Source organism: Elephantulus edwardii, unplaced genomic scaffold (assembly GCF_000299155.1).
Source record: "Elephantulus edwardii isolate Elephantulus edwardi_28Jun2011 unplaced genomic scaffold, EleEdw1.0 scaffold00048, whole genome shotgun sequence".
Lineage (NCBI taxonomy): Eukaryota > Metazoa > Chordata > Mammalia > Macroscelidea > Macroscelididae > Elephantulus > Elephantulus edwardii.
The window spans coordinates 7,781,933-7,805,970 of record NW_006399798.1 but is presented as its reverse complement, the minus strand read 5'-3'; positions in this window follow the sequence as shown (position 1 = coordinate 7,805,970).

Genomic DNA, 24,038 nt, shown 5'->3' with positions numbered 1-24,038 from the left:
CTTTTGGTTTGCAGCGAGGTAGTTTCCCCCAATGGGCTGCCAGGGCTCTTTAACTAAAACCCACATCCACTGCAATTAAAATGGATTCTGACTCATAGCCACCCTCTATCAGGTTTCCAAGGCTCTAAATATTTCTAGCAGGAGAATATCCACATTTCTCCTTTGGAGCAACTAGTGGCTTTGAACTACTGACCTTTCGGTTATAGCACAACATGTACCATGTTACTAGGAGCTCCTTACCAAGAGTCCTTCTTCTTGTTGTTGTTGGTATGTGCTGTTGAGTTGCCTGCAACCTGTAGCATCCCTGTGTATAGCAGCTCTGAACCCTTCCCTGTCCTGAGCCAGTCTCACTGATTCCAACACACCCACCCCCATTGTCCCAGTTACTGTAACAATCCTTCTCATCTGGGGTCTTCCGTTCCTGCTTTGTCCCTCCACCTTTCCAAGCATGATGCCATTCTCCAAGGACCAGTCTCTCCTGGCCACATGCCCAAAGTATGTGAGACAGAGCGTCAAAATCCTAGCCTCCAAGGAGAAACTTGGTTTCACCCTCCCCAAGACAGACCTATTTGTTTTCTTGGCAGTCCATGGTATATTCAAGACTCTTCTCCAGCACCACAATACGAAGGCATCAATTCTTCTTCTGTCATCCTTAGTCATTGTCCAGCTGTCTGATGCATAACAAGTAATTGCAAAGACCATGGCCTAGATTAGCAGCACCTTAGTCTCTAGACTGACATCGTTGCTTTTCAGTACTGTGGAGAGGTCCCTGACAGCAGATTTTCCCCAATGCAAATCATCTTTTGATTTCTTCACTGCTGGTGTTAAGAGTGTTGATTGTGGAGCCAAAAAAGCTATAATTGTTAACAACCTCAATCTCTTCTCTGTCTATCCTGGTGCTGCCAAATGTCCCAGTGGTGAGAATCTTTGTCTTCTTGTTGAGCTTCAATCCATATTGAAGACTACAGTCCTCCTTAGGTGCATTCAGTTCCTTGGTAGATGGTCTTGGAGTCGATTTCTATAAATAACTTTTTTCCTTGAGTATTATTTTCCTTTCATTTCATATGATCATGATTAAATATTCTAGGACTCTCATTCTTCTCCTTGTTAACCACAGTTTGTTATGATCCACACAGTCAAAAGCCTTTACATAGTCAATAAAATACAAGTAGACATTTTGGTATTCTCTGCTTCTCCCAAGATTCATCTGGCATTAGCAAAGATATTCCCGGTGCCACGGCCTCTTCTAAGAACCTCTGACAACATATTGTTCTGGCCTGTTTTTTGTGATCTTCAGTAATATTTCCCCTGCATATGATATTGTTCTATAATTTCCATATTCTGTTGAATCACTTCTCTTGGGAATGGGAACGAATAGTGATCTCTTCCAGTCAGTTGGCCAGGTAACTATATTCCAAATCTCCTGGCACATATCCAGGGCTGTATCTGTTAGTTGACATATGTCAATTGATAACCCATCAATTCCTGGGCCCTTATTTTCTCCCATGCCTCAGCGCAACTTAAACGTCTTTCATTACCACTGGCTCTTAATTATATGCTTTTTCCCTGAAGTATTTCAGTGTTGAATAATCTTTTTGGTACAGTGACTCTGTATCCCCTCCATCTTCTTTTGATGTTTCCTGGATCATTCAGGATATCCCCCATAGCTTCCTTCAGTATTGCAAATAGAGGCTTGGAATTGTTTATCAGTTCTCTCAGTTTGAGAAATGCTGAGTGAGTTCTTCCCCTTTTATTCTCTGACTCCAACATTATGATAGGAAAAAAAGATTGAAATTGTCAGCTTCATCTTAGTTGGATTCACAGTCAACACCCTTGGCACCAGCAGTTAAGAAATCAAAAGGCATATTCTTACATTGGGTAAGCCTGGTGTCAAAGACCTCTCTCCAAAATACTGAGGAGCAATGATGTCAGTTTGAAGACTAAGGAGTACCTGACTCAGGCCATGGTCTTTTCAATCACTCGCTATGTGTTTGAGAGCTGGATGATGAATAAAGACAACAGAAGACAAATTGATAGTTTTGAGTTGTGGTGTTAGAGAAGAATACTGAATATCCCATGGATGGCCAAAAGAACCGACAGATCTGTCCTGGAGAACGTGAAACCAGAGTGTTCCTCGGAGGCAGGGTTGGCGAAGCTTTGTCTCACGTACTTTGGCCATGCTACTAGGAGAGGCTAGTCCTTGGAGAGGAGCATCACGCTTTAGAAAGGAGGAGGGTCAGCAAAAGAGAGGAGACTAAATGAGATGACCTGACTCAGTGACTGTGGCAATGGGCTCACGTGGGTCAGAGATGATGAGGACGGCACAGGACAGGGCAGGGCTCAGAGCTATTGTTCTCAGGGACTCTAGGAGTTGTAGGAGACTTACGCACCTAACAACAACCTTTTCCTGTATCGTCACATATCTAGTGATTTTTTTTTTAAATTAGAGTCCAGTGATGGATTGAGATTCTAGGGCCTGTTTCATTCTTCTGACAATTTTTTTTTTTTTTGCGATTAAGTTGACTAGGCTCCGTTTCCACACTCATCTCCCCTTTGGGCAACAACTGAAATCTTCCTTCAGTTCCAGATGCTGCCTCCCCCCCACTTCCCGAAGCTTTGAAAGCTTCCCTCTCATTCTAGGCATCTTGCTTTGCCAAGAATTTTGGAAAGTTCTTATATAGAGATTTAGGGGTTCACCGCTTCCATGGCCTTCTTCCTTCTAGGATTACCCTCTTACTTAATTGACTCTCTCCCAGCCTCAAATTCTGCTCTGTGACGCTTTAAACCAGAGCAGCTGGCCTGCCACCTCTTTCCACGCGAAGATCGGTGAGCTAATGTGCTCGCCCTGTTTGCGTTGTTGAGGACTGTTAACACAGACACATCGCCTTAGGGAAAGACGAAGATTTTTCATCGTATGGAATGCTAGCGCTGGCCTCACATCACTGGCCATCAGAGTCCAAGGTCGACGATACCTCTGTGTTACAGTTGTCAGTTTCTTCCAAGAAAATTATACAAGAGAAAACCAACACAACCCCATCTGTAGCCAAGCCTTCCCCCAGAAATTTATTTCTAAACTTTAATAATAATACCACTTTGTTATTTTCCTTTAAGGAAATAAAAATGTTGCAGCGTGCGCATCTTAGTGGTATCATTTTCATCATCCACTCAAAATATTTTCCTTCAGCCTCCTACACATCCCTGTGGGTTGAACTCATGCAGAAACCTCACAGCCCAATAATGATTTTACAGTAGGTGTGTAATGGGGGTGGTGGTGTCTGGTGGAAGTCTGTAGCAAGATATGCTAACCCAAAGGCTTCTAGTCTCCAGTGGTTCAAATCCACCAGAGGCGGGTGGTCTAGTGAGTTGGAACTGACTTAACAACAAGGAGTCTTGGGGGTTTTTTTCCCTTTGAGAAGTAGTATTGCATTGTAAGTGGAGCATGAACCCAGTACCATCCTTTTTTTAAAAAATTAATTTTAATGAAAGTTTACAGAGACCTAGGGTTTCCAGTTATCCATTGTTGTACTTTTCTCCCTACCCACTCCCTCCCCCCAAGTCACTCTTCTCCTTGAAAAGAAAAAGAAAGAAAAACTCTTTCATTGTTATGCAATCCCTCCCCCCAAGTCCACTCCACTATGCAGCCTTCACTCTGGACTCCTGTCTTGACACAAATATCCAGTCATATAACCCTTTTAAACAGTTCTTTTCTTCATCTGTTTCAATGCAGTATCATTCCTCCCCTCCTTTTCTGTCTTCCTCAACCCTGATGTCGGTCCTGTTTTACAATAGTGGCCCTATGTAATATTTGTCCTTTTGTGACTGAGCTATTTCACTCAGCATAATGTCCTCCAGGGTCATCCACTTTGCATAATATTTCATGAGTTCCTTATTTTTCAATGCTGCATAGTATTCCATAGTGTGAATATACCAGAGCTTCTCTATCCATTCGTTTGTTGATGGGCCCAGTACCATCCTTTTTTAAGCTGTGTGACTTTGGGAAATTTCCTTACCTTTTTGAAGCCACATATTCTTAATCTGTAAAGTAGGTATAATGATATCATGTGGGTTTGTTATGAAAATGAAATATTGAAGCATGAAAAGTTCTCACTGTGATGTTGATGATGAATGGAATTCCAAAATCTCTGTAGATGTTCATTAAAATTAATTAAAAAAATTAAGAAAAAAGATTCTCAAGTGTTCCGTTTCCCTCATGTTGTTGTTGTGTGTTATCAAGTCAGAACCGACCCATAGCTGACCCTCCAGTGGGTTTTCAGAGGCAGTTAATCACATGAGACTGCCCAGCCTTCTCCTGTGGAGCATCTAGTGGGTTTGAACCATGTGCATTTAGGATTGCAGCACAATTTCTTACCACTGGGCCAGCAGAGCTCCTTTGCAATATACATGCTTGTTACTGTAGATAGGTGCCATTTGGTCCAACACAACTCACAGCAGCCCTATGAACCACGGATCTGAACCTGCCCTGCCCTGTGCTAACTTCCTCAAGCCCATTGCTACAATCACTGTGTTGTTCCATTGAGGGTCTTCTCTTTTGCTGACCCCTTTGTCTTTCCAAGCACGGTGTCTTTCCCCAGGGACTGGCCTCTCCTAACAGCATGCCCAGAGTCTGTGAGACGATGTTTCTAAGAAGCTCTTTGTTTGCAACGTACTTGAGAGTTCCAGGTTGTTTAAAATGCAGTGATTGGAAGGAAAGATCTGGCGAGCAGGAGACCTTGTCCCAGTGAGCTCATTATTGACAATGGTTTGCTGCATGTGTGTGACTCCTCTCAAAAAACCCTTGACATGCACACCCATGTTTATCACGGCTTTGTTCACAATAACAAGGAGTTGGAAACAACCCAAGAGCCCATCAACAAACGAATGGACAGAGAAGCTCTGGTATATTCACACAATGGAATACTACGCTGCATTGAAAAACAAGGAACTCATGAAATATTATTCAAAATGGGTAACTCTGGAGGACATTATGCTGAGTGAAGCATCTCAGTCACAAAAGGACAAATACTGCATGGTGCCACTGTTGTAAAACAGGACTGACATCGGGATTGGGGGTAGACTGAGAAAGATGGGCTAAATAATGTCTACTGCATTGAAACAGATGAGGGAGAAAACTGTTTAAAAGGGATGTGTGATTAGGTATTATTGTCATGACAGGAGTTCAGAGTGAAGGCTGCATAATGGAGTGGACTTGAGGGGAGGAGGGATTGTACAACAATGAAAGAATTTTTCTTTTACTTTTCCAAGAGGGGAGTTGGGAGGGGAGAAAAGTGCAAAAATGAATGAATGTTTATCTAAAGTCTCTAAATTTTCCTTGAAATTAATAATGAATTTATAAAAAACCAAACAACAAAAACCCAACTCTTGGTACCATATCTCCAATTGAGAATTCCTAGCTCACCACTGGGAAGTTGCTTCTGACTAACAGACCCCTGGGAACAGAGCAGACCTGCACCATAGGTATTGCAAAGCTGTGTGAATTTAAGGAAGCAGACAGCTTCATTGTTCTTCCATGGAACAGGTGGTGGATTCGAACCACTGACCCTTCACTTAGCAGCCCAACATCACTGCAACCTCTGCAACACCAGGGTTCCTCTCGATTTCTGAAGCTCCTTCAATTTCCTATAGTTTCATAGAAATTGCTTCCTAAGAATCCTGGCGTAAGGCTACAGTTCATTGAATTCCCCAACCATGGATGGGGTCATCTGAGAAGAAAGTCCTTCTGTATCATCACCGTCTAAGGCTATTGCATGAGAGTGGCTGGTGTTCATGCCTCCTGAGCTGGCATGTCCACAGGAGGCTACATGGCTCCCAAAACAGGATGAACACACCCAGATTTCCTGGAGATTTTCATTCCTTCCAACGTCTGTATCCACAAAAGGCAGCCATTATTGAATCACTTTAGCACCCACTGGGCAAAGGCCTTCCTTGGCGTTGGCTTCTCCAGTGAGCATCTGTTTCTCTGAATGTCAAGCAGTTATTGACTTCTTGGTTTGTGCTGGTGCATTGCAATGTTCCGTTTCTTATCACCGTCACTTGCTTCCTCTGGAGTGTCAGAATGTACTTATCCACAAAAGGCGAGGTGGCCCTGAGGCTGCAATTACTCACCACTCAAGAACAATGTCATCACTAGAAGGAACAATGTGCCTCCTGACAAAGAGCCCTGGGTCTGTCTTCACCAGAGTCGAGCTGTTCCCCAGCTCTCTGTGCCAGGCTCTCTCTCAAACTGTACCTGTCACAAGACTCCAGGGGATTTCTTTCTAACGCTGTGCCGCCCCCACCACAAAGGAGACATGTGTTCAGTGCTTAGAGCTGAAAGTTGAAAGCTTGCTGGGAAAATGTAGGGCTATCCTGCTGAATTGTGCCCTGGGGTGCTCCCCTGCTCGTTCCAGATTTGAGCAAGCCACCTCCATGGTAAGCTAACTCCTTCATTTATCCACTCATCTATCCACTCATTCATTCAGTGGATATCTGAGTGTCCTGCCCTGGGAAGACTGTAGACAGCAAAACAGATAGAGACCCAGCCTCAGGCAACAAGGTAAGAGAGACGATAAGTAGATGGATGATGAAAATAGCATCTTAAGCGCTAAGGCATAATAGGGGCACAGTGGTGACTTTGTGGAGACCAGGTGAGACTCCACCGCAGTACCTCATACACAACCACGATGCTTCCTGAGTGCCCCTGTGATTCTAAATACGTTCCAGTGGTGATTACAGACTAAAACAGATGAGGAATAGAGGTCTGCTGGTCTCCTTCTGAAAACCGGGCAATTAAAGAAACCCCTGAGGATCACACCATCCTTATCTACGATGATGGCGAGATGGCATGGGACAACAGTAGCCTTGAGCTCGGCAAACTTGGAAGTAATGAAAATCTACATGGAAGCCAGGAGCTTTCATCCAGTTTTGGAGGCAACAACAGTACAAGATAAAATATGTTTGATACAGCATTTTGCCCCATTGTGCAGGGGGTCAACATGAATTGGAGTCAACTTGATAACAACACATGGCATCGTTGATAACGTGCCATCAAGTCAGAATTGACCCCTAGCTAACCCTTCAGAGGGTTTTCGGAGTCTGTAAATCACATGGAAGGAGATTGTCCATCTTTTCTTTCATGGAGCGTCTGGTGGATTTGAACCTTGTGCCTTTGGGTTGGCGGCAGGTGCCACTGTGTCAGCTATGCCTCATGGAAACCCCGCTAACAGCGGATGGAAGCCTTGCCCTATCCTTCCTCGTGCTCAGTCTCCGTCACACTCCAGCCCACTGTGTCAGTCACTGTGTCAGGCCAACCTACTGAAGGGCTTCCTCTCGCTCACTGACCCTCTACTTTTCCCAGCACAGCCTTTCCCAAGGAACGACTCCTCTTCAGGGAGCATCCCCAAAGTGTGTGAGAAGGTGAGACAAGGTCTCCCAATCCCCCTCCTCACCTCAGAGGAGCACCCTGACTTCAGATCCCCTGAAACAGGTCTGTTTGTCCTTTCACCAGTCCACGTTCAACATTCTTCACCAAGACCACGTTCAACATTCTTCACCAAGACCATAACTCAAGGGCATCACAACACACATATGCACATACATACCTGTCACTAAATGTTCACACAATAATGAAATATATCTGAACGGTTGTATTTTAATAGTGAAGAGTGAGGAGTTGGCCTGAGGGTCAGTGAAACGGAAAAGGCAATTTTCTGTTTTCATCTTCTACTCTTTAGAACTATTTAAAAGTTTCCTGTGAGAATGTTGTTATAATGAAGTGAAGGAATGGATGAAACACGCTAATAGTGATATCCGTTTGGTTTCATAAGACCATTCCCAGAAGAAAGGGCCCAGCCTCAGGACAGGGGCCACAGAATGACTGGGGGGCTCCTCACTGCATCCCCCACGCTGTCCCAGCCACAGTCACGACTCTGCAAGTGACACTGCTGTGTGGCTTCTGATGCTGGCTCTGCCTTGACCTCTGCCGAGTTAAGAAAACTGAGAACAGAAGTTTCTTTCCGCGCTGTGAGGGGTCGGTCTCAATCCCTCAAAGTAACCATCGGGGAGTGACTGGTGACGGGGACGCCCTGTTGGGGATCCTCGGTCAGCTTTTCTCATCATTCAGAATGTCACATCAAGTTCAACAGCCCCTGAACTGCTAACAGGGCACTGTTACAGATGGAGTTATGCCCACCCAAAAAATAGATGTTATAAATCCTAACGCCATCAAGAAGATGGATGGACTCTGGCTGCAGCAACAGGCTCAAGAGCAATTATGAGTGGAAGGTTGTGGGACGACTGAGCTGTGTCTCGCTCACTCTGTTGTCCGTGGGATAACTGTGATTGTGAACCAACTCGATGGCACCTCAGGACAGTGCCTGTGGCGACAACCCCACTGGGGACCGGCTGTCTTTGTTGTTTTAAAGAGGCAGGATTCATGTGGGGGGGGTCTTTTGCTCATTTTTTTTTAATACTCATTTATTTACAAAATTCAAGTACATTGTTTTTCACATCAGACCCTTCCAATCTCTTTGTGAGATAAAAAGATTAGACCAATAAGTGAGCTGAGGAGAGATGGGGTAAGACAGACACCAAGGGGAGAAACCCTCATCGCAATCTCATCAGAATCTGCCATGAGATGTTGTTGTTGTTGTTGTGTATCATCAAGTCAAAACTGACCCAGATTGTCCATCCTTCTCCTGTAGAGCTGCTGGTGGCCTCAAACCCGTGACTTTGGGATTGCAGTGCAGCTTCTTGTCACTAGGCCACCAGATTTTAGAGGTCAGAAATCACACAGAAGGAGATTGTCCATCTTTCTCCCAAGGAGCTGCTGTTGGATTCAAACTGCCAGTGAGACATCTCTACCTCTGGTTTAGCAGCACAACTCCCTACAGTTATGCCACCAGAGCTCCCTATCAAGACACCTGAGGACCCCCAAAAATCCAGAAGCAGGAGCTGAAGAGACAAGGACCTTCCTACAGAGCTGACACAGAGAGAAAGCCTTTCATTCTCTGAGCCGAAGCCCTGGATTTGGACTTCCAGCCTCTTAGATGTGAGAAGACGTATTTCTGTTTGCTGAAGTGAGCTACTGTGGTGCTTCTGTTACAGCAGCTCTAAGTAACTAAGACATCATCTCAAGACTTAAATCAATGCGTCCATTCACACATGGCATGCATATTCCAGACTCTGCTCTGTCTGTACTCACCCTCAGCTCATACGAGTTGATGCTGACCACTGATGCTGGGTTAGCATGGGCCTCTGTGGCCAGAAATTCATACTAGATGGTTTTTTCAGGAGCCATGACTGACTGTAGCCCGAAGGCCATGGACAAGTGGCCCTCCCACAGTAGTCTAGGGGGGGAAAAAGAGATCTATCAGAAATATCAGAATGCAACTTACAGTGAAGAGACTTCATAAAGGGGAATTATTACTCCAAGAATTCGTATTGGAAGTCTACATATGTTTCCAGAGCCCTGTCATGCAACAATATTTAATCCATCAACAGTACTGCAAAGTATTGCAAATGACACCTAAATACAGTGAATGCAAAATAAAGAAATATAAAAAATGTCATTAACTCTCAACTTGATGGGAGAATCAATAGATACACTAAGCTTTCCCCCCCAAAGTCCTGGCACGAATCTGAATGAGTCAGGTGAGGAGGAGAGGGAGCACAGTCAAGTCTGTCCCATGAATTCCAGACCGACATCTGCCAGCTATGTGGAGACATAGCACGAGAAGGCCTGCAGGTCCACTCACCTCTATGTCCTCCTCGGATATAGTGATGGAACATTGAAGGCCAACTGCTGTCCACCAAAAGTTTTCGCCCAGAAATCCTCATAAGCACACGCTGCTTCTCTCGTGGAGCTCACCAATGAGACGTGACACTGCAGCCAAGCGTCTGAGGTGCACCTGATCCAAACCATGGACTGTCAACTGTCCAATCGGCATGGACAATGGATAAGGATGACCAAAAAAGAACTGATGCTTCTGAATTGTGGTCTTGGCAAAGAACATTGACCATCCCGTGGACTGCCAAGGAACAAACATCTGTCCTGGAGGAATGCAACCAGGGAGTGCCTTAGAGGCAAGGATGGTTTGTCTCCCACACTTTGAGCATGCTGTCAGGAAGGGCCAGTCCTTGGAAAAGGGTCTCATGATGGCAAAGTAGAGGATCAGAGAAAGAGAGGAAGACGCTCAAAGAGATGGATGGACAATGGGCCTGAGTGTGGTGGAGATTGTAAGGATGGTGGGGGACAGGGGACAGCTTTGATCTGTTGCATGTGGGGTCACTATGTGTCTTAGTCAACTCAATGGCACCTACAGCAACAGCCAAGTGGGCCCTTCACAAACTACCGATTAGTGAGATGTAACTTGTATTGAGTCAAAGCATATCTGTGCTCCTTTCTACTATGGATGTTTCTGGAAACCCAATTGTGGCAACACAGGCTTGACTGAATAAGAGTCACAGACCTGACCAGTTACCACTAATTTGGTGCTGTCATTGGTTCAAGAGTCAGGATTACGGCAGCCTTTTGAAGTCATTTTCTGGGCTATCACTGAGAAGCAATCGTAAATCTATCCCAGGAGTTGATCTATGGATCCAAAACCAAGGTAAGAGGGGAGGGTTTCTCAGGCCGCCTTAAGACCAAATCCTCAGCCATGGAGTAGATTCTGGCTACAGCAAACTTACAGAACGGGGGAGAGCCACCGTAGGGTTTTCAAAGATTTCATCTTTATGGGGGCGTGCTGATACATCTTCCTCTCAGACTACGGGAACTGGTTCCTTCTGTTAGAAGGCAAATGATTTGTACTTTTCTACTAAGACAAATGTTGGCAGGTTGAACTTACTCAGTAGTGATGAGAAAGAAAGAGCTGACAATCAGCTTTTGGAGGATCACAGCCAAGAAAATGCTCTGAAATGAGTAGTTCTGTGCTGTAACACGGGGAAGTTCCCAAGACTGTACAAGACATCTTTTCATATGACACTCGCTAGTCATCACATAAGCACAAATGATTCTACCTCTACACACTCCGTAATCCTCACAACACACATTATACAGCCGCGGAGACCAGGGCTGCACAGATCTTGAGAAACAAAGCCGAACCCAAACCCCAGAGCACCTGCCTGCCCTGCATCTTACTTCCTGAACCAAGGCTGGAGGTTCGCTCAGCAGCACAGACTGCTGGGACCAGTGACGCTGGCCTTGCTAACACTTGACACAAAGCCACCAGCACATGCATAACCCACCTGCAAAGGACATGTTCCAGGAAGAGGCTGGGTCCGCCTGTACCCAGTTCCTGGCACAGTACGTCGTGGCCTCTCTTGCCTCAGTTGTATAATCTGCAGAAAACAATTGTTTACAGAGCCTGTGTGCTTCTATCTCTTGGTTTGTAAAGACTCTTGTGTTATTACGATGCTGAGAGCTATGCCAATGGTATTTTTAATATCACTGAGGTCACCCATCGTGGGCAGGTTTCAATGGGGCATCCAGAGCAAGACAGACTTAGGGACAAAAACCTGGGAGTTCCAACTGCAAAGGAGCCCACGAGAACCTCAAAGATCACACAGGACGTCGTCCACCTCTCTTGCTTTGGACACCTCACTAGGAAGGATCAGTTGCTGGAGGAGGACTTTGTGTTTGGTGAAGAAACCTCGGGACACGTCACCAGGAGGACTGAGTTTCTAGAAGACATTGTGATTGGTGAAGGAGAGCCAGTAAGGATGAGGAAGACCCTCACTGGGATGGGCTGGCACGATGGCCGCAGTGATGGGCTTGGACATGGCAGTGACCCCGATGTTGACACAGGAGGGGGTAGTGTTGTGTTTGCTGCACATGAGGTCACCATGAGTCACAGCTGACAGGACAGCAGCTGACATGGCACCGAGGTCCCCAGATGTCTGAGGATGGAAGGGTTAGTTCAAGTAAAACACTCAGTGCTTGAAGATGCCAAGAGCTCAAGACATGACGTCCCAGCAAGGAGAGGTCCCGGGGGTATGATGGGTAAGATCTCAGCTCTAACCATAAGGCTGAAGGTTCTAATCTACCCAGAGGCTCTACAGGAGACAGACCTGGTGGCGTGCTTCTGTGAAGATTGTTTCTGCTGTTGTCATGTGGCATTAACTCACTTCCAACCCACAGAGTAGAGCTGCCTCACAGGGTCCCCAGGTCTGTGTGATCTTCGCAGGAGCAGACCACAGTGTCGTTTCTGCCTCGGAGCCCCTGTCAGCATCTGTGTGCTTATCAACTCCATCACCAGGGTCCCTTACCCTGTAGAGATCACAGCCCAGGAAACGCTGCAAAGCAATTCCAACCCCACACATAGAGTGAGAACCAGAAGCATCTCACAGGCAGCTAACAAGAACAAGGTCGCAAGGTCCGTCAAGGTCGTGCAGAGGTCCTCCTCTAGGTCACCTCATCCATCTACAGCCCTTACTGCAGGGGGCCCCACATCTGAGAGACTGCAGAGCCAACTCTTCGTCCTGCAGTGTCCGGAGCCGTGTTGCTGGAACTCGCCCGCTCTGGACAGCACTGGGGAACACCTGGGTTAAGAGCCCATACTACTTCCCTGCCTGCTGCCCACATTAACACCCGCTCCTTGGTCACCAAGCTTGTTTCTGGTCTGTCCACTTCCTCTTCACCCTGTACTCCCAGTCCCAGACCTAAGAACCCTTATTCTTCCCAGTCACTCGGCGGCCCGGCCGATTTTATCACAGCCATAATTCTCCCGAATAGTTGCCGTTACGCTACAAGCTACTAGTGCAAAACTGGTGCTATTGTGTCGGCTGCAATGCGCTCATAAATTTCCGCCGGCATTTATTTAGTGCCTACTGTATGGGCCCTGTGCACGGTGGCCAAGGTCCTGCCTCTCTCGGCCGCCGCCACCACCATCCTCTGCGCACATGCACCTCGTTACCACCTCCTGATGTTACCCTGACTCCTTTTCACCCCCTCCCACAAGCCAAGCAAAAAGAATCAGCTCCAGCACTTCCCTCACACGCCATAGATAACCCCCAAGAGACTGGCGCCTTCATCTCAAGCCTGGTGGATCAACCTGCCTCCAGCCACCACCTTCTATATCCCCAGGATGCCCGGCAGCCCCATCACTCTACCTGCTCTGTAATCAATACCCTTTGAGTATTTAAACATTCGGTATCACTGTTTCTATCCTGACCTGTCTGGGTTTTCTGTCTCTGAGATTCTTCTGGATCCTTTACTTGTTAATGTTCAACTGTCTTCAGCACTCAGTTCATTCATAAATCCTACTGCTCTCTCACCTTAACCCTCGGTCCATTCATAAATCCTGCCACTCCCTCCCGTGCGCTGCTCAGGCATGAGTCTAACAAACAGCTCTCAACTAAGAACAATTAATTGTGGCCACCCCAGCTTCCTGCTTATACCCATGGCACCGCCGGGGTCCCTGACAGGTGGCCTCTGAACCTCAGAGTCATAGGCATGATGCCAGTGGATGTCCACTCCAACTCAAATATAAACCCCCAGTTGGTGACAAGGTGATTCCAATCAATGGCACTGCCATGCATGCGCCAAAGGAACTTGGATGGCTGATTTGTCAGAAGCAGATTGCCAGACCTTTCTTCCAAGGCATCTCCTGGGTGAACTTGAACCTTTACGTTAGTAGCCCCAGGACATTAACCATATGTGTCATCCAGGCACTTCAGCCTGACATTCAAACCAAAACCAAACTCCTTGAGGTGGCCTCGTAGCACCGAGGAGCATATTGCTCCCCACCCCAGAAGTCTGAGGTGGTCCCCGGAACTTGCAAAAGTGCAAACAAATCTGTCTTCGAAGAAGTGTAAGCAGGGTGCTTCTTTGAAGCAAGGATGGTGCACCTTTGTCTCCCATACTCTGGGCATGTGTTAGGAGAGGTCAGTCCTTGAGAAGAGGTATCATGCTAAGAAGGGTGGAGGGTCCGCAAACGAGAGGAGGAGCCTCAATGAGACGGACTGACACAGCAGTGATTCTATCAGCGGACATAACGGAGGTTGGGAGGGTGGGACAGGGCTAGGTTCAGAGTTTTTCCCAGGGTCACTATGACTCGTAGTCAACTAGATGACTCCTGACAACAACAACAACAAATGCCTGATGGAAGCAGGCAGCCCCATCTTTTCCCGGGGAGCCGCCAATGGATTTTCACCACTGACGCTTTGGATCAGCCCAACACTTCACCCACTGCAGCCACCGCCAGGGCCCCTACCCTAAAACGAGACACTGGCCAATGGAAGAACCACTTCAGGCTGTGCCTCTGCTGTTGGCGAATATCGCCTTTCTGCTTTGAGACAGATCAGGGATGTGGTCTGAGCCCCCGGACAGGACAGCAGCCATCATTCTCCACTCCTCAGCAATTTCCATCAAGCCAGTTCCCAGCGGCTTGCGTGCTGCCTTTGCTATTTCCAAGCCACCACAGGGCTCTCGAGTGTGTACAAGGGGCGAGGTGGACAGCTCCTGTGCACGTGGGCACCAGTGACCTCCCATCATTTTCCTGAGCTTACTTTTCTGTAGCCTTAAAGGACCACAAAGCATGGCTACGTCAGGTGTCTCCTGTTGTTATCATTAGCCGTGGTACATTTGAGGCGCAGACAATGCAGCTGGTACCTCAGGCTTGCTGGCTCGGAGATTCATTTTCTTGAAGGTATTTTTCTGTGTGTGTTGGAATAAAAGACCTCAGGAAAGACTAATTACTTTCCTTTTTCTTTTCCTTCCCCAACCCCACCTCGAAGATACAGCTGGCTACGAGGGTGAACCTGAGAGCTCTACTTTCTGTTGATGATTTGGTGTCTCAGCTTGAAGATGAATGTGGAATCTCCTGGGTCTTTGAACTTGACTTTGGAACTGTGTAAGCCTCACCCACCATCGATCAGGGTGGCAACCAAGCCCTGAATCCATAGCCTTAGATGCCAGCTGAGTCTTAGACCATGATGCTGCTTATTAAAACCACCCAAGTGTTGTCGAGCTGTCTGGGTGGTCCGGAATGAGACATTGTGCGGTGGGAACAATTGTTGTGCCAGGAAGGTGGCTACAACTCATAGCCAACCTATGAACAAGACAAAAACCTTGTGCTGTCGTGCGCCCCCTTACGGTCCCTGCCATGCTCAGTCAAGTCCATTGTTGGATGCGTTGTGTCAACCTGTCTTGAGGGTCTTCCTCTCTTTGGCTAGCCTTCCCCCTTTCCCAGCATGATGTATTTTCCCAAGCACCAATCACTTCTGACAACATGTTCCGGTGGCCTAGTCAGTAGAGAGTTGTGCTGCCAATTCAAAGGCAAGTGGTTCAAATCCAACAGCTGCTCCTCAGATGAGAGACAGGCATTCCCTTCCCATGTGATTTACAGCTTCTGAAAACCTGCGGGAGGGCCAGCTATGCGTTGGTTTCAACTCAAGGGAAATGAGTTTGAGTGGCAACAGAGCTCCCCCAAATCTCAGAGGCTAACACAACATTTTCTTGCTCGTGTTGCATGTCTGCTTGAGCTGTGTTCTCCAGAGTGTGTATGTTAAGGTCTTATTGAACATATCATGGACCACCTTGGATGTAAGGATTTTGAAGCTCCTTCTCACATATTTTGGGCGTGTGGACAGGAGAGACCAGTCCTTGGATAAGGACATCATGCTTGAAAGCATGGAGGGACAGCACAGGAGAGGAAGACCCTGGATTAGATGGGTTGACATGATATCTGGGGCAATGAGTTTAGGTGTGTTGGAGTCAGTGAGGCTGGCTCAGGAAAGGGCAGGCTTCAGAGGTATTGGAGGGTCACTATGAGTCATAGGCAACTGGGTGGCCCATAACAACAACAACAACAACATTTTTATAAGCCACCTACTTTGTGGGACTTCATTATGGCAAACCTAGGAGCGTGATACAAGATCTAATTGGGCACTATATCCACCTCATCACTCAGGGATTAGCCATGAGAGGCGCCAGCTTAGCTGGAGGAGAGGATGTGGCAACTAATCCTGACTCAAAGCTTCTCTCAAAAGTTAACAGATTCCCCCTTGCACCCCAAGAGCACCACACAGCTGGCCAGCCCACTGTTCCCTTCTCTACCCTTCAGAGCTACGCCTGCATTTCGACCTGTCAGCATGGTCCTCACCATCCTGTCTGCTCCTCAGGTTGCAGGTTTTGTTTTTGTTCCCCTTGGACAACCTTGCTTCACTGTCTTCACCCTAATCCCAGCTCTGTCAGAACCCGCCTTCACTTAACACTTGAGGTTTTATACTTTAACGAGCCCTGATAATACGAGGGGCCCTGGTGGCACGGTTCATAACACGTCAAGGTTTGCTTGTTCTTCTGACAATCCGTGGAATAGCCAATATTCTTTCCCAGAACCGTCATTCAAGGCATCAGTTTTTTGCTTGTCCTACCCATCATCGTTCAGCTTTTGTGCATATGATGATCAGGAGACAAAGGGGGACGAGGGTGGCCCAAGTGTTCTGATGCCTCCTTTTCCATGAGCAAGCTGTGCAAACGTAAACTTGACTCGTCACCTCTCTGAAGCTCAGCATTACGTTTGCAAAAGGTTACTGTTCTAGATTATCTCCGGATTTCCTTCCAGCTACTGGACTTTTATGAAGAAAAACTGCTCAACTGAGAAGCTCTGAGAGGTGAGAACACGTGTTTCCAAGGGCAACACTGAGTCTCCTTGAAGAATTTTTTTTAGGAAGAGGAAAAACATCATTAGCATAAAGGAATAGTATCTAAGGAAGGAGAGGCAAAGACTACGCTAACTGGGATTGGGTGTCCCAGATGCACCCCAAATACTTTCCCCAAGGCCTCTTCCTACTATCTCTCTCTAGTCTTCTACAGGCAGGTCCCTGAGATCAGGGAGCTAATATCCCAAGATGGGGATTCGAGGACGGTTTCTCTTCATGCACATCCCTGCCCTCATGATGGAGGGATATGATCCGCTCGTTCCCAGGAGACAGAAAGAACAGCTGGAGGGAAGAAGTGGTAAGACAAGAGACAGAACACCAGGATCATTTAAAAAGAACTAATAGATTAAAAACCGCAAGCTACTTTATCAGGGCCCAACAGACAAGGCAAACCCACAAGTATTGATGGCCAGATGTGTCTAGAAGTCCTTGCAGGAAGACTGGGAAAGTGCAAACAGGAAGGCCCGACCAGAGCCTGCTTAAAGCTGTGACCACAGCATCCTCCTGCACTAACGGATCTGTTTCTAATGGACACAGCATCCGAATCCCTCTTCCCAGGCCCTCCGAGCCAGCTGTTAACATGATTTACCACCAAACAGCTCAGGAAGACGAGCTAATTGTTTTGTTATTTTATTTATTATTAAGATTTGCGTTGAAGCTTACAGAGGAGGTTGGTATTGCACTCAAGCTCTCACATGTTCTTTTACGGTATTGACCATGATCTTAGATGGTGTCTCACTCTTCCCACCTCCTGTCTGTGGTCATTTCCATTCATCCTTCCATCCTCTCCCTTCTGACCTTCTGAGCTTCATCTTTGAACAAATAATGCCCTTGATGCTTGTGCGGTTGCATGTTCTAAGTGATGTGTGCTCCACGGTGATGATGTTCACCTTGTAGATCTCACAATTGTTGGTGATGTTCACCTTGTAGATTTCTATTGTTGATGATGTTCACCTTGTAGATCTCACTATGTTGATGATGTTCACCTTGTAGTTTTCTACTGTTGATGATGTTCACCTTGTAGATTTCTATTGTTGGTGATGTTCACCTCGTAGATCTCACTATTATTGGTGATGTTCACCTTGTAGATCTCTACTGTTGATGATGTTCACCTTGTATATCTCTTTGTTGTTGATGATGAGATTCTCTATTGTTGAGAATTCTACCACTGACAGATCAATGTCCCCCTCACATCCAAGCTAAGAGTGCCTTGACCAAAATGGCAGCTTATGTCTTCCCTCACAAAATAGAAGTGCAGAGCAAAACAAGCTCATATTGTTGTTATATGAGGTCACTTATGACTCATAGTGACCCTAGGAACAACAGATCTGAACCTTGCTTGTCTGCATCCCACTCACAGTCTCTGACATGCTCAAGTTCATTGTTAAAAGTCTCCATGTCAGTCTATCTCATTGAGGGTCTCCATCACTTTCCCTGACCCTCTACTTTTCCCAGCATGAAGTCTTTTCTCAAAGACTTTCCCCGAAGTTTGCAAGATGAAGTTCTATCATCCATTAATCTCTAGGGACCACCCTGGCTACACTCCTCCCTAGAGCGTCTTGTTTGTGATTTGACCATCTCAGATATTCCGTAATCTTTTCCAGCACCACAATTCAAAGGCATCGATTGCTCGTCTGTCATCCTTGCTCATTGCCCAACGTTCAGATACATAGGAAGTCATTGAAAACACCATGGTTTGAACCGAGTGCAGTTTAGTCTTTAAATTGACGTCACTGCTCTTGGGAGAGCTTGTTGACAGATTTTCCCAAAGCAAGACCACAGTCAGCAGATTTTGGACTTGTTCTGCCTTTCTGTTTCTGTCACCCTAAAGCAGGCTTTCCACGTCAAGGAACCGACTTAGACCAAGATGACAGCTGAGGCGCCAGCGCTCATCCCCTAGACAGACTGCAAGGGGGAGGTAGAAGCACTAAAGGACACCACTTCCTCGCACTAAGCCAGCTCCCCTGAGGCCTGGTTCCCAGCTGCTGTCACCAAGCTGGGTGGTTTAAAACAATGGCAATGGGTGGTCTCACAGTTTTGGAGGCTGGAGGTCCCAACTCAAGCTGTTGACACCGCCATCCTCCTTCAGAAAGTCTCTAAGAGCTGACCATTCCATACCTCCCCTAGCTTCTGGGGATTTCTGGTGATCTTTGACAATTTGGGTTTATGGAAGCACCACTCCCAGCTTCACATGGTCACCATCCTCTATGGGTTTGTGTCTCTCACTGAGTTTAAAGTTCACCCTTATCCAGTACGACTTCCTCTTACCTTGATGACAAAGCCCTTATCCCCAAATTAGGTTCACATTCACAGGTAACAAAGGGTTAGGACTTTGACAAATCTTTTTAGAGACACAATCTCTTCAACCCCTAATAGCCATCTTTACAGAATTGCCACTTCACACAGCCACTCATCTCAGGGATGTCCAAGTGGTGATGGACACACACTGTGGCAAATCTAAAGGTCAGAGGTTTGAGTCCAGGGGCAAGTGCTCTGGAAGAAAGACTTGGTGAGCAGCTTCCAAAAAATAGGGACTGAAAACCCCACTGGGTCTCCATGAGCCTTGTGGATTCTTCAAGTCAGAGTCCACACAACAGTAACTGGTTTCTTGGTTTGGCACAGGCAAGCGGACAGGTCTGTTCATAGGGCTGTTGTGGGTCATAGTGGACTCAAGGCACCTAACAACAACAGTGGACGGGCCCTCATCCCCTGGCTACACCTAGCTCTTTGCAAAGCTGGAAACTTAACCATAAAATAAACCAAAGCCAAGGTGATGGCCACTGAGCGAGCAGCCCTCCACCAGGTTTCCAAGGCTTGGTCTTAATGGGAGGAACCTGCCTATCTTTCTCCTCTGGAACAATGAGTGGATTTAAACCACTGACCAACACAGAATTAGCAGTCCAACTTATAATGCTTCACACTACCAGGACTCCTTTCCAAAGGGAGCATTGGTGTGGTTGTTGTCAGGTGCCACTCTGTCAGCTTCGACTCAGCAGAGCCAAGAACAATAGAGCAAACCTCTTCAGTCCGGAGCCATCCTCACCCTCTCTGCTGTGTGACCCTGTTGCTGCAGTCACTGTGTTGACCCATCACATGGTGGGTCTTTCCTCTTTTTCAATGAACCTTCTACTTCTCCACATGTGATATCCTTCTTCTTTAGGAACTGGCCCCTCCTGATAGCACGGACACACGCATGCACACACAAACCAACACAAAAACAATACACTTACTGGGTGGGACGATGGGTTGCTCTTCTCTCCAGGTCCTGTTCGCTCTGTGCTTCTGGCTGTGTCATCGTAACCTCAGTTTTCAACCTCTGTGAAGTGATACACACCAATGTTTATCACGGCTTTGTTCACAATAGCAAAGAGTTGAAACAACCTAATTGCCCATCAAAAAACAAATGGATAGAGAAGCTGTGGGATATTCACACAATGGAATACTACGCAGCATTGAAAAACAAGGCACTCATGAACTATTATCCAAAATAGGTGACCCTGGAGGACATTATGCTGAGTGAAATATCTCAGTCACAAAAGGACAAATACTGCATAGTGCCACTGTTGTAAAACGGGACTGATATCAGAGTTCGGGGGAGACTGAGAAAGATGGGATAAATAATGTATACTGCACTGAAAAAGATGAGGGAGAGAACTGTTTAAAAGGGATATGTGATTAGGTATTATTGTCATGACAGGAGTCCAGAATGAAGGCTGCATAGTGGAGTGGACCTGGGGGGAGGGATTGTAAAACAATGAAAGAATTTTTCTTTTACTTTTCAAAGAGAAAAACGAACTGGAGGGGAAGGGTGGGCAGGGAGAAAAATGTAACAATGAATGAAAGGAAATCCATAATCTCTGAAAATTTTCATTAAAATTATTATTAGTAGTAGTAGTAGTAAATTTTAAAAAATCTGTGAAGTGAGTGAAATCAGCCCATGTGCCTCTCCTCTCTCTAGACAAAGGTATGGAGACAAAGAGGTTAATCCACACATACACCCCCTCCCATAAATAAAGTCTTTAACTTGCAGTAAGGAAAATAACAGAGTCAGGGCCAGGCCTGCACAGCAGGGTACAAGGTGGCCAGGCTGTCCTCGCTGGTGTCAGCACCCCAGGAGAGCCAGCTAATTATGGACTTCTGATGGGTAGCCTTTTGAAACAAAAGAACCCTTTTGAAATGTGCCTAATTACCACCACCACCATCCCCCAACTGGCGTTCAAGCCAGACTTGCATGTGCGAGGAGGCTTTTCAACATGAACCTCCCTCCCCTGGGCAGCTGCCTTTCCAGGTGGACCAATGGGGCAGAACGGTTGCAGGAGGCCAGTGCAGAATGCAATGGAAGAGCCACCCACTGCCCACCTGTAGGACCAGCCCCTGCCCCACCCCAAATCTTTGGCCTGAACTGTTAAAGGGGAATAAAACTGAGTCCTGTCCCTCTTCCTCTCAGCTCTGTTGGACATGTTAGTGAGTGCTGAAGGGACCAAGGCGGGCACAGCTACCAGGAGCTGGAGAACAAGTCCAGAGCTTTGGAGCCATTCATTTCTGCTTGACCCCTGAAGTTGCGCTTACACCCCAGATCTTTGAATCAGAGTCTATCTTTTGAACCCCAGATGAGTCTTACAGACCCTCAGGTGATTGTGAGCAGAAGTCTGATGTCTGAAGGAGAACCACTTGGGGTCTGATTAAAATGTGGGTTTTGATTTCTCATACCTGGGTGGAAAGCAACTTCCCAGCAGGGGCTTGAACCAGAATGAACCAGTTTGGTGTCTTGAGTAAGAAGATGCTGCTTGTACAGGTACAGGGATCAGTAAGCCCTGGATGAGAAGAATTGTCACTGTCACCAGAGAAAGAGAAGTCAGGGAGAGGAAGTGGCGAAGAGCATAGGGCCAATGGGAGCTGTTGTTTGAAGAGCAAAACCAGACTCCAAGGCCAGTACCCTGTGTGGGCTGCATTCTCCCACCAGGGAGGGTGCAGGGAAGACAAAGGGGCATGGAGTGCAGGGCAGGTGTGGGGAGGAGAGTGAGGGCTGAAGGCAAGATGGAGACCTGGCATGAGGCAGCCCTGAGCCGGGCTTTGTCTGCAAGACCTGGCACGACGTGAGACTTTTGATTGGAACTGCAGAAGTAACCGCTGTGCCTTGAGACCCAGGAAGCTTTGGACCAGTGCTCACATGTCCATAAAGCAGACAACAGCATGAGTGAATGCAAGGGGTTCTTTCTGTAGTCAAATGGATTTCAGTATCCATAAGCACTTTTATTACGCAGATCTGGGAGACAGCAAGTCACCTCCGAGACTGCCTCCCCATCTGGGAGTGGTCATTGGGTTTTATACTAGGGTGAAACACTAGCTCATTTAACAACACACTTTTGTTAGTCAAAAAAAAGGGGGGGGGAGTATTTTTTTTTAACCGTTCACATTTAAGTATCAGTAACTCAGGAAGGGCACAGATCTCTTCCTGATAAACAGGCAGGTTAAGAAACAAGATATATATGACTAGAGAACCAGACTCACCAGTATCTAGGAGAGATACATTTCTTCTCCTGGTAAACAGACCGATTAAACTACTTTACATGACTAAAGACAGGAAACAGAATTTGGAGGCCAAGTAACTAGTTTTGCACACTGAAGAAAAATAACTATAGTTTTATAACTGAAGGCCCTCCATGAGGTGGATTGATTCAGTGACTGGGATAATCGGGATGGGAGTGTCAGAGATAGTGTGATTGACACAGGACAGAGCAGAGTATAGGGCTGTTGTACATAGGGTCGCTATGAGTTGCAAGCGACTCGACGGCACATAACAACAACAACAACATATATAGAGAATTCTGAACTTACTAATACCACCCTATCAACAGCATCAACTCAGGTGATAGCATGCGGAGGGAAACTGCAGGGGACCCAGTAGGGGACCTTCCCAGACGAGGACATACTAGGAAGAGCTGTAAGGATGAGTTCATTGGATGGGAGTTCACTGGATGGACAGGCAGCAAAGAACATTCCGGTCAGAGGCAGCACTGTGTGCAAAGCCCAGTGGTGTGAAATATGTAGGGAGGCTCAGGGAGGCGCCGTTTTTTGGAGGCTGGCTGACAGCGAATCAGAAAGAGGAAAAGCAGCTGGGATTCGTGCTGGGGAAGCTGGAAAGACCTACTTCCAGGGAGCTTCTGCCTTTTCTAAGCATTATGGGCTTTAACTGAAGGAAACTGGGAGTCGTGGAAAGTGGGGTAAAGGAACAGTGTGATAAGAAGCACATGACTGGACTTGGGGGTGAAGGCTGGTGGTGGTGAGACGGGAGCTATGGCCACACTCAGAGAGCAGTGGAACCAGGAGGATGGAGGCCAGAGGCAGCACTCAGAGACAGGCAGGATGTGGAAGCGTCTCCAATGACTCCCGGGATTCTGAGTAGGTGACAGCGTTGACAATTGCACTATTAACCAGGCCCGGAGTACAGGGAAGAAGCGGCTTGACGGGAGATGATGACTTTGCTTTGTGACATTTCAATTTCGGAGTGGCAGTGAGGCCTTCTGCTGGAGACAGCTCAGAGGCAGTCGGATCTATGATGCATGAGCTGCAGATGCAAGTCGACGGTGCACGGGGCGTGGGAGACCTTCCGATCCCTTCACTCACACCTCGGCCTGCTGTCCTTTCTCAGGCCTCGTGCAGACTCTGCCAGCTTGGGGAGGGCAGGCGCTCGTGCCTGGGGTGGGAGGGTGGGATTCCGGCCCCACCGCGTGAGCTGGAACTCTGGGGGCCTGAGCACGCACCCACGCACCACAGACGCTCCTCAAGCCAGAGCCGGCGTCTGGTCCCTTTCACTGAGCAGCTGCTCACATTTGAAGCAAAATGCTGATGAGAAGCAAATTGTCTTCCTAGGGGGCCTCCAACGGAGAGCCCTTCTGTGACATTCTGACTTCAGAAAACACAGCCCCACCATGAAGGGAGAAAGGGAAGAGACAGCCTGGGGGGTAGAGAGGCCATGCCCTGTGAGGACCGAGGCTGCTGTTGTTAGCTGGCATCGTGAATTCATCTTCACCGAGCTCCCTACGCCACGCTGTGTGCAGAGAAGCGCTGCACACGGTTTGCAAGAAAACTGATCACCTGGTCTGTCTTCTGAAGCATCTCTGGGTGAATTCGAACTGCCAGCCTTTAGGCTAGTATTTGAGCCCTTAACTACTTTTCCACCCAGGGACTAGAGGCTGTGGAAGAGGGGAGACAGAGAGGAGTCTGCATCTGGAACCCACAGGCAGGGCTGGACCAAAGGACAACAATCTGAATACTGATTCAAGCCCTACAGAAGCAATGGGTCCTTTGCCCTGTAATGTCCCGGGGAGCGTCAGCTTTCTAATCACACGATTCTGTGTGTCGACAGGTACCCACTC